The sequence below is a fragment of the Neltuma alba genome, unplaced genomic scaffold (genome assembly GCF_004799145.2).
Source record: "Neltuma alba isolate B1F8T4 unplaced genomic scaffold, ASM479914v2 tig00003789_pilon, whole genome shotgun sequence".
Classification (NCBI taxonomy): domain Eukaryota; kingdom Viridiplantae; phylum Streptophyta; class Magnoliopsida; order Fabales; family Fabaceae; genus Neltuma; species Neltuma alba.
The window spans coordinates 11,114-22,158 of NW_021633427.1; the positions used below are offsets into that span (position 1 = coordinate 11,114).

The 11,045-nt window shown below is 32.5% G+C and overlaps 1 long non-coding RNA gene and 1 pseudogene across 1 annotated transcript; both read left to right on the top strand.

Moving 5' to 3' along the window:
* The first annotated feature begins 4,359 nt into the window (after window positions 1-4,359).
* On the top strand, window positions 4,360-6,537 carry LOC114742495 (uncharacterized; annotated as a pseudogene).
* A 243-nt stretch (window positions 6,538-6,780) lies between these two features.
* On the top strand, window positions 6,781-7,956 carry LOC114742497 (uncharacterized). Its single transcript, XR_003739883.1, has 3 exons — window positions 6,781-6,830; window positions 7,170-7,230; window positions 7,942-7,956. It is a non-coding gene; the product is annotated as an uncharacterized LOC114742497 (long non-coding RNA).
* Window positions 7,957-11,045: the final 3,089 nt, after the last annotated feature.

Consider the following 11,045-nt stretch of genomic DNA (forward strand, 5'->3'; position numbering starts at 1 on the left):
CAGTAATCAGTAGAGACTGATCGGCCCATAAACCAAACATATGGGCCTCCCCGTCCAATATGAAATTACGGGCCTCAATTTTAATTGGGCTGTCGTACTGTCCGTTCCATCTAACTTGAAATTATTGAGAGAGAAAAAATTGAAACAAATTCAAATAAAAATTATTTTAAATAAATAATTTAACGAAAAATCCATCAGTATGCATAGCCTGGAGAAAACTTCACCATCAGATTCAGAATCGCTAATCGACCGAGATTTAGGAAGCCAACATTCCTTTCAAAACATGAGGGAGGCATTTGAGCCTAGGAGGATCCACGCGCTTCAAATTCACTGCCACACTTACGCCCGCTTAAATGTCACCAATTCGGATTTATGAGGTGTTTGGATGAAACCAAATTATGGTTTGAAGAATAGTTTCTGAAGAATAGATTTTTATGAAAAAGTGATTCTGATTAAGTGAGAGTATTTGGATAGTTGTTATCAAAAACACTTTTTATGTGTGTAAATTACTAAAAAAGACATAAGTTAATATAATAATTACATAAAAGATAGATTTTATAATATATTTTAATTTGAAGGAATAAAATTGTTAATAATATTTTTTTACTAACATAATTAATAATGTATAAGATAATGTAATTAATAAATAATTAATGTGTATATATATATTTATATAAAAAATAATTGATGGGTACTAAAATCATATTATTATTGAGATTTACTCTGACAGGTACTCTAATACTCTCCAATTTGAGTAAGAAGCATAATGGATTCACTTATTCTAAAATTATGATTTTGACCAAAACCATGATTTTTCCAGAATTTTTTCTGTTTGGCAGTCTCTTTTCCCAAACCATTGTTTGGGGATCCAAACCATGATCTGGAGAGACACCCAAACATGCCTTTACATTGTTGAGATCTATAGTTTTTTCTTCAATTTTTTAAGAGTATTTTTAAAAAAAATAAAATGAAAGTAATATTTTGAAGACTCTTTCTGTTTATTAAGTTACGTGTTAGTTTCTGATTTGTCAGAATCCAGACGATATGCTATCCTCAAAGTGGACAAGAATTTCTCCGATAGTGGCAGCAGCAGTGGCCGGAGTGGTAAAAAGAAGTAGGGGTGAGCATTCGGTTTTTCGGTTCGGTTATCGGTGATAACCGAATTAACCGAATAACCGAATAGAGTAAATTTTAAACATCGAACCGAAACCGAACTAACCGAAATCGAATTAACCGAAAATTTCGGTTCAGTTAACCGATTAACCGAAATATATAAATATGAAAAATAATTTTAAATTAAAAATAATAATAAAACACAATTATAACCATTCATTAATTAATATTTCATCATTCAATGTGATTTATTATAATAATATTTATTATAATCATATTATTGAATATAAATATATTTAAAAAGTTTACATATACCCACATATATATTTATTATAATAATATTTATTAAATGTAAATATATAATATATTTATTTCGGTTATAACCGAATTTTTCTTCTACTAATTGAACCGAACACCGAAACCAAATTATTTAAAAAATAAAAACTGAATATATAACCGAAAACCGAAATAACTGAATCGAAAGAAGAAGAAAAAATATTATCATGCAATGGCCGAACGAAGCATATGTGGGACCCCCTCGTGGGAAAAATCCAAAACCCTTGAACGGAGTCTTACCCGATATTTATACGTGTAAATCCAAGAAAAAACAAATCGCTGAATTTGTTACATTTGGTCCTCTTCGGCACATGCATGGCACTATGTCCAAATAATCCGGGCCAACAAGACATCTTAATCATACATACGAATTTACGCTGCGATTAGTGAAAAGAGTTGCGAGTGGCAACAAAATCGGATTCAATGAAAGTGGTTAGTTTCTATAATGTGATAAATCAAATTTTAAATTTTCACTTAAAGAGTTATAATATTTAATACCTAACAGTGTCTTAAATAGGATAATTTGCGCCGACAAAAAAAAAAGAGAGAGAAAGAGAGTTGTGAATAGCTATTAAGAATTGAGTCTAGTAAAAAAAGTTTATACTTGATAAAAAAAAGTTGTAGGTAACTAATAAAAGTTGAGTTTAACAAAAGAAATTAATCCCAATAATGTTTAATAAAATAGAAGTGCCCATGCTAATCCAACATTTGGGCTATGCAACTTATTAAACAGCTAATCAATCAAGTTTACACTTTCGAGTAAGGCCAAAATTTCATGTCCGCCCCACTGCGATTCTGCCTCCTCTACTAATAAGTAAGGTTATCAAATTCATGAGTTTAAACAAACGCGTAATAATAATATAAACTCGTATTATGAACTTGTAAGAATTTACTTTTATTAATAAACTGATATTAAAAGTATATAATCAAATAATTAATATATAAAAAATAAGAATAATTTCATTTAAATATTTTTTAATTTAAATAATTGAAATTATATCTATTAATGTTTATAATTTATTACATTCAACAAATAAATTCCTATAAAATTCATATACAAAGTCACTAAATATAATCAAATTCAAAAATTTAGCATGAGTTTAAGAAAGAATTGACATGATTTTATGAGCTGAAAACGTAAAACCTGTAAACTCGATAAATGAACTCATAAGTTTAACGGAGTTTATAGTTATCACAAGTTTAAAAACAAGTTGACACGATTTTATTAGCTGAAAATATAAAAATGCTAAATTCGAAGAGTTAACTCGTGAATTTAATAACATTGCTAGTAAGTACTAATGGCTAATTAATCGCAGACAGTCAAAGTTAGTCTCAAATAAAAAGAAACCCCATACCGATTTAAAAAGAAAAAAGTTAAAAAAAACAGAGAGAGAAAGAAGATGGAAGAGGAGAAATTGTCTCAATTCCTCAGTCACATTCTTCGCCCTTCAAAGATTCGGTTCCTGAACTTTTGCTCAAAAAAAAAGAAAAGAAAAAAGATTCGGTTCCTGAAACGCTGAACAAACCTCGTGACATCTGTCCCCTTACCATCTTGGCATTTTCTGAAGCCCTTCCCTTGAAAGGATACTCCCTCTCGGTTTCCTCATCTTCTCATTCTCAGGCGTCTTATTCGCCCTTTCCCCGCGCCCCATTTTCTGTACTATCTCATAATTATAAATGTCTTAATCTAATCATATTTGCAAAATTCAATCGGCTTTTATTTATGGCTCTTTTCGGATCGGAACTTGTTTCGTTTTCGTGTTTGGACGAATGCTGCATAGCCTGCATATTCTCCGATTTCATCCAAATGTGTAGGAAGCTTTGCATCACTGTCTCTCATTTGTTTTTTTGTCTTTTCCACTGCTTCGCATTTTGAATTCATTATTCTTTGCTTCAAGTTTGTTCAGATTGAGCAACTGTTATAACTGTGAGATGCGCTGGTTGGCTACTGAATCATTACGAATCATGGAACAAAAGCATTTCGGTGAGGTATCGAAGTCCAAGAAGCTCTGCTAGTCCTCTGCGTCTTCATTCTTCTTTAAATCTTCGTCGCCATCTGAGGAACGCCTGCTAGAAACGTTGCTCCTCATTTCCTCTTCTCGGTTGTCCGATGATTTTTTTTCTTTGTTCTTTTATCGTTGTGCCTCGATATCGTACGCATTCGAAGGAACTCGTACCGCTGCTTGCTAGCAAATTATACTGGACTTTAATGTCTGATGTCCTAAACTTCAGCTTTTTCTGGTTGTACTACGAGCTCTTACAGTAAGTCGCTAACATTGTTAAAAGTGTTATAATGATTGTTTGAAATTCTCAGCTCCTTTTTTTTTTTTTGCAGTCAACAAAATTCGGTTTCCATGTTGTATTGTTATAAAGTCAAGAGCATACTCGTATCCTTGTTTGTATATGGAAAAGATTACGTGGATGGTATGGCCGTTGAGGGAGATGCTTTGTGAGTTTAGAATTTCTCTCTGGTCACTGTTCTCAGTTCTCATTCGTTGTTGTCTGGTGCGATATCATGCCCGAACTAAGTGAAGATTGATTTTTTTGCCTTTTAATGAATCTTCACTTTTCTTCGGTCTAAAAATGGAGTTCACGTAGAATCTGTCCTGCTGGAATTAAAGCTCAGTTTGACGTTTCTAAATGTGTGAACAAGGATTTCAAGAAGGCTAAAATTTACTCAACGCCTTAACGTTTAGACTTGCCTCTGGATTTCTTATTCTCGGCATATCTTTGGTCTTTAACAGGTGAAATAATTCTGTTTATTATTGTTCTGCAGGAATGCGAGCTGTTAAAATGACTTTCTTTCGTTAAATAAGTATAGTAAAATTGGCCGAGTTCTGCCATTCCGTTGAATTGAATATGGTTGTTTCCAGCAATTTTTTTCTGAGTTAGGACGCTATTATTGGAGAGATGATTTCGTATGAGCAAGATCCTGGTGTTGTGCAATGGGGCCTGCAGCTTTATGATGCAGGCCCGCCTACCTGTGGTTATTTTGGAGCTGTTACCCTGGAAAATGTCGGCTGCTATCATGGGCATTATTATAATGAAGACAACTATGAAACTGAATTTAGCAACATAGAAAATGATGAGCTTATGGCACATGCTCTTCAACAACAACTGTGGCCCATTTGGCAGAGTGGCGGAAATCTCTTATAAGCACATTTCATATAAGCCGAGACAAAATTCTTCTCACATACTTATTTCGTATTCCGTAAATCATTATTAAAAAGCTACTTATAAGCTACTTATAAGTTGTTCCAAATAAGTCCTGTCACAACTCGCAGTTGCAGAAGCCCCCACACCTCCCGATCAATGGGAGGAAAATCTACAGCTATCTACTTGCCCACAAGACTGGCGTAGCCATCCTATGGGTAATCATGACCCCGGTATGTTGCATTTTCCTTCTCTTAAGCTGCCAAGTTTTATGCATTACTTTATTGTTTTGTATTTAGTTTACGCAAAATTTGTAGGACAAGAGAGTGACCAAGAAGAGGAGGATGATGGGGGACCTTCTAGCTCATGTTCTAGCTCGGAAAAGAATTCATATTCTGGCAATGAAAGGCTTTATTCATTGGAGGAGATGGATGAATGCGCTGATGAAGAAGTGGGGAAACGAATGAATCAGATGATACCGATTACAGTTAGTTTTGCTTCTCAAGTTCCATTGATGCATTTCTGGGGAAGGCATTGCGCTTTGTTTTTGATTTATGCCTTCATTAGTTAACATCAATTCACATGTCTGAGTGACAAACGATTTGATATGTTTCCATAACTAATGATGTTAATTGCCAAAGCTCTAGTTTTTTTGCGGCTGCATTTAGGTTACCATCGGTCAATTTCATGATGCCGTTTGGATAACATTTTCTATTGTCATTGACTGCTAGACTACAATCTTGATTCTCACTTCTGCTGTTTTGTGTTAATCACCTATTAGAAACTTCTGTCTTGACTGGGGGAAAAAACAAGAAGAGAAGAAAGTGGGTGTTGAATATATGATATGTTTTCCAATTCTTCTATCATTCCCTACATTTGTGATCCTTCATGCAGCATGTTCCTAGAACCAGTGGAGAAATACCTTCAGTTGATGAAGCAACATTAGATCATCAAAGGTTCCTGGATAGGCATTGCTTGCTAGTTTGCATGGTTGATGTTGGTTTCCTTCCACCTTTTTCTTTCTAATTTCTGTTTGGAATTTTCTACATATTTATGATTTTTTCTTGCTGAAATTTGTTATGCTTGATCAAAAATGCTGAGACTGCTTGTCTCATTCATAGATGGCAGATGTACGAGTTGGTTGAGTCTACAGTTGAAGGAGATGGAAACTGCCAGGTTGTTCTTTTCTTTCATAGCATTTCCATATCCTTAAATCATCATGTTTAGCTTCTTATTTCTTCAGAAGTTAGACGCTTTTCAATAATTACATGATCTACGTGCAACTCACAAGAAGACAAAAAGAAAAAATAGTTGTGTTTTATGCTTTGTCTTGTCATGACCATTGAATCAACCATCATGTTAATAGTTCGTGCATAGTGATACATTTACATGCCACTTAGACTTCAAACTTTTATAGTGTGATCTTTGTGCTATGTAGTTCAATTGATGTCACATAAGATCTTTTTCCCTTTACAGTTCCGTGCACTATCAGATCAAATTTACCGAACTTCTGAGCACCATAAAGTTGTGCGAGAACAAATTGTGAATCAGGTTTGCGTCTATTTCGTTAGAAGTTTGCATTATTGTCTATAATAATCGATCGATATGATTTCATGACAATAGTTGCTGTGAAGTTAATCTTGTCTATGCAATTTTAATGGGATATATATTCATGGATCAGTTGAAGTTATATCCAGAAATATATGAGGGATATGTTCCCATGGCTTATGGAGACTATATAGAGAAGATGTCCAAGTACCTCTCTGCTCATCCTTGCTTAGTTTTATCAGTTTCTTTCTTGAAATATTTGTTCTGTACTTTGATTATCTTTCTGATGTGATCAGGAATGGTGAATGGGGAGATCATGTCACTTTGCAGGCTGCAGCCGATACTGTATGCCTCAGCGTCTTGTCTATAAGCCTTTTAGGTTTATGATGCGTGAACTTTATGCATATTTTTTACAACTTTTGGCTCGTTATTTTCTATCATAAATACTATATTAGCATATCCTGTTTAGTGTTAACATAGTTTCATTAGAATTGGAACTGAAACGATCTACAAGGACCACCTTATTTTGCATCATGGTAATTGTTGTCTTCAAATGATCATTGTGTTCTCTAATTCCTTTTAGCATGTGTTGCAATATGGAGTAAAAATATTTGTCACAACATCATTCAAGGACACTTGCTGCATTGAAATTCTTCCCAATTTTGAAAGATCAAAACGAGGTACAGTTAAGCTCCATCTTTAATGAACTTCCAATCACACTTTACTATCTTTGGTGCAATTCACATCGATTAATACTATATATTTATGCTCTTGAAGTAGAAAGCATATTTCTTTGTTGTAATCATTTTCGGTTTCTAGTTGTAACCTGCAATAAAACTTAGACATAGCCCTCCATTCCAAATAAGAATCTTGTGATTACAGGTTGACTAAGCTCTTGCTTTTGACACTGCTAATTAATTCCTTTCTGTTTTCTTTTTCCCCTTTGGAAGTAAAAGAAGTTATTTTGCTTCAAGAATGGTGGCTTTTCTTAGTTCTTTATTATTCTGAGCATTGTGCAGTAATTTGTCTGAGCTTCTGGGCTGAGGTACACTACAATTCGATATACCCTGAAGGAGGTTGGTAAGCATATGTATCCTGTCAACCATTGTTCTGCTACACGCCCTATTAGCTGTTTAAAATGATCAAGTTGTTATCGCCAGATTTAATTCGTGTAACATTGATTTCCCGCCGATGAGAGTTTCTTGTGTGCTTGGGTGTTAAGAGGGAAGACAAATTTGTATCAGCTAAGGACAATATTTTAAACATGAAAATGAATAAGCAAAAATTGGAGGAAAGGAAACACTATGAGAGCCTTGATGATGAATGCCTTATATTAGACAACAAAGGACCAACAAGTGGCTTTCTTCGACAATCTGCAGTTTGGAGAATTGAGGTCACGAAATATATTGTGGGAGTCATACTTTTCCACTTCTCTTTAAGATAATTTCCATCGTACGAAGTCATTGAAAAGTTCTTTTTTTCTTTGCCATAAAATTTCACTTGATATTTGATAGAAAATATGATGACATTCTTACTAGGTTTCTTTAAGAATTGATTTACCAAGATGTTTGTTAGGTTTCACTCTAGGGCCTTATAACCTTCGAGGAATTAATCAAATTATTCTACCCTCAGTCAATGGGAAATTCGCACCAACTTATGTCAGTCTTTTATCTGTGAATTATTTATCCAGTGTTATGGATACACTGTTAAGAGAACCTTTATTTTAGAGTCTATGGCAAATGCTGTTGGGTTTGAGGTGTTGATAACGGACAGAATCTTAGATTATTGCAGGTCCGCATGCTGATATGTCACTTGTTTTCCATTTCTTCCCCCTGCTCGCATTCTTTTGCCTGTTGGCTTACTGAGCAATTGCCCTCGAATTAACTGCAACCAAATGTGCATCCTTTGCGCTTTATGCACTGTGGGGCAATTATATTGACGGTGGCGGGTTTACTGGTTCGCGATCTATCATCTTATTGACTAATTTAATGCGTGGATTGTTTTGATATCTAAACTAGAACATCTTTGAATTACATGCGCAGCGTTGAATCTGGTAGTTTGACGCATCTTGTCCAGTTTTGAATTTGAGATGATGTTGGGTGTGCTCGGGATTAACAGTGGTGGCTCCTGAACTGATTTTTGCTCTGGAAAAAGCTAAACAAAGTAACTCCATGCTTAAAACATATGTTTGGATTGGCTGTAAAAATAAATAGGCTTATGCTTCTCTGTTTCTATTTACAAGTCATTTATAATATGTTTCATATACATTAAGAAAAACCTTAAATTTTATTAACTCATTTAAAATTTAACAAGTTTTCAATCTTATTTTTATTTAGTATACATTATATTTCATGTAAACAAAATCAATACAATAATAAAAGAAAGGTAAAATTGTACATCCATACAAAAAAATTTTCTCAATACCTTATAAATTGGATAAAAAAATGTCCTTTTTTTTTTATCTTGTAAATAGGATCACATGAGTAACTGTTTTTCAAAAGCTCCACCTTATTGCTTTGGGCTTCCACGTTACAGGTTTGAATAAATGCGGCCCACATGAGAATGCTTTATTCGTATATGAGTTCCCCTGTTTTTTTTTTTTAATCCAGCCGCTTGAGTTGGTTTTTAATGTTAAAAAAAAAATCATTTTTTAATAATGAAACCATTTTTCAAAAAGTAAATTTATTATTCTTTATTATTTACTACTCCTCTGGTTTTTAATATAAAAAAACACTATAATCATTTTTCTTAGTATTCTCTCTCCTTCTTCTACTTGATTATAGTTAAGGGAGTATTCATAGGGACAATTTAGAAAAAATTGATAAATATGAGAAATAAGTCTTATATTTAGGACTAAAATTAACTCAATAATTAGATCCTATATTAAGAACTGGAGGAATATCATACTTATAAAATCTATGGATAATTGAGACAAATGTTCTATTAAAAATTTAATTGGTAAGAAGTAATTGATAAATTTTTATATACTAAGTGCAATTATTATACATATAGAATATTTGTATTATGATTTAGATTTTTCTCACTAATTATATTTTTAATAGCATAACTTTTTCTCAATTTTTCCTAAAATTTAAATATATTATTTTAGTTTTAATTATTCTCAAAAATAACTATTTTATTTTCATAATTATAATTTTAATTATTCTCTGACAATTATCACATTATAAATGTATATATAAATATGTACGATTTAATAAAATTCATGTCCTTTTCAGTCATTTTACATCTATTTTTTTATTAATCTTCCAAACAAATTTTAACTTCTCAAACTAATTTTTTTTACAAAAACTAATCCAAACATAAATTACACTACACTACTTGACTTTTATTTATACTTCTCTCACTGTTAATCCAAATGCATTAGTTAGGTGTCACTGCCTTCCCGTGTTCAATTTTATTGCAAGCTTCCCGCCGTCCTCATTTCAAACTCTAGCATGCCTTTGCCCTTAATATATGCCGAGGTACTAGAGGCAGTAATTTAGAGCAGGTGAGCCGTCAATGGATTGTCAATATTTATACACCTTGAGGCGTAAGCCGTTGGTTGAGTAACCGGTACTTGTATTTTGAGTGGACAAATACATAGGATGAACGCAGGTAGCGAGTTAATATTATTGTTGTTAGTGAAGGATTGAAAGGATTGAGTGGAGATATATTTTGTCATATCATTCGCAAATAAAAATTTCTTAATCAATGTTTAAAAGGAATAGCCAGCATCCGTTTGGCTAACTTTTTTCCTTCAACATTCTAATCAAGGGTTTTTGTGATTATAATATTACAACAATTCTTAACGCAGATAAGAATTTTTACTCCGCTATAAAAAAGATTTTTTGTTCCAATTTTTGGTAAGTGCCTATAAGCAATTTCATATAAACTGAAACATAATTCTTATTTCATATTTCATAAATGATGATTGAATAATTATCTTTAAAGGATCTAATCGCAATTTTAAATAAGTCCTTAATTTGTAAATGAAATAATGGAAGTGCAAATGACAGAGCAGCGGAGGCAAAACTACTTTCAGCTCTCTTTAAACAGTTTTTATGTACTCCTTTGGTCCTACTTATATAGTAAAGAAAGAAGACATTTTTTGTTCTATTTATAAGGTATTAAGAGAAATTTTTTATATACATGTATGATCTCACATTTTGTTTATTATTATGTTGACTTTGTTTACATAAAACATAATATATATTAAATATAGGTAAAGTTAAAAGGTTATTAAATTTTAAATAAAAATTAATAAAAATTAATATTTTTATTAATATATGTAAAACATATTCGAGGTGGTTTATAAATACAACTAAAGAAGTACTGGTATTTTTTTGTTTGGCATTCAAGCATCAGAAAAGGGATCTCCTTAGAAAGTGTTGGAGAGCTTTGAAGAGCATTTATAGATTCTTTTAACAGTTTGACGCTTCAATCCACTCTCGATTTGTATGCATCCCGTCCCATGCTTTGAAACAACACAATATATAAAATATAACATGTACAAAAAAATACTTCTCCAGTTTTAAATATAAAATTTATTTTGTAATTACATTATAAAATGATTTTGTATTTAAAATAAAAAAAATATTACTTATAAGTCATAAAGAAACAACTCTTTTAGCAATTTTTAACCGTTTTACGCAGCATGAGAGGAGGGTATCCACACGTACACACGAAATGAAGAAAAGGGATGTCCGCAGTACATTGCACCGGCAATAAAATTGACTGGTGAAAGAAGCTAAAACAAATACCGCTTATTGAAAAAATTAATCAGTACTATTTCTGATATTAATTATAAGATCTTATTTGTAAACTATAAATGAGATTTTATAATTAAGACTGGAGGTAGTATTTAGTAGGGCTGCACATGGACAGGGCTAGGCAGG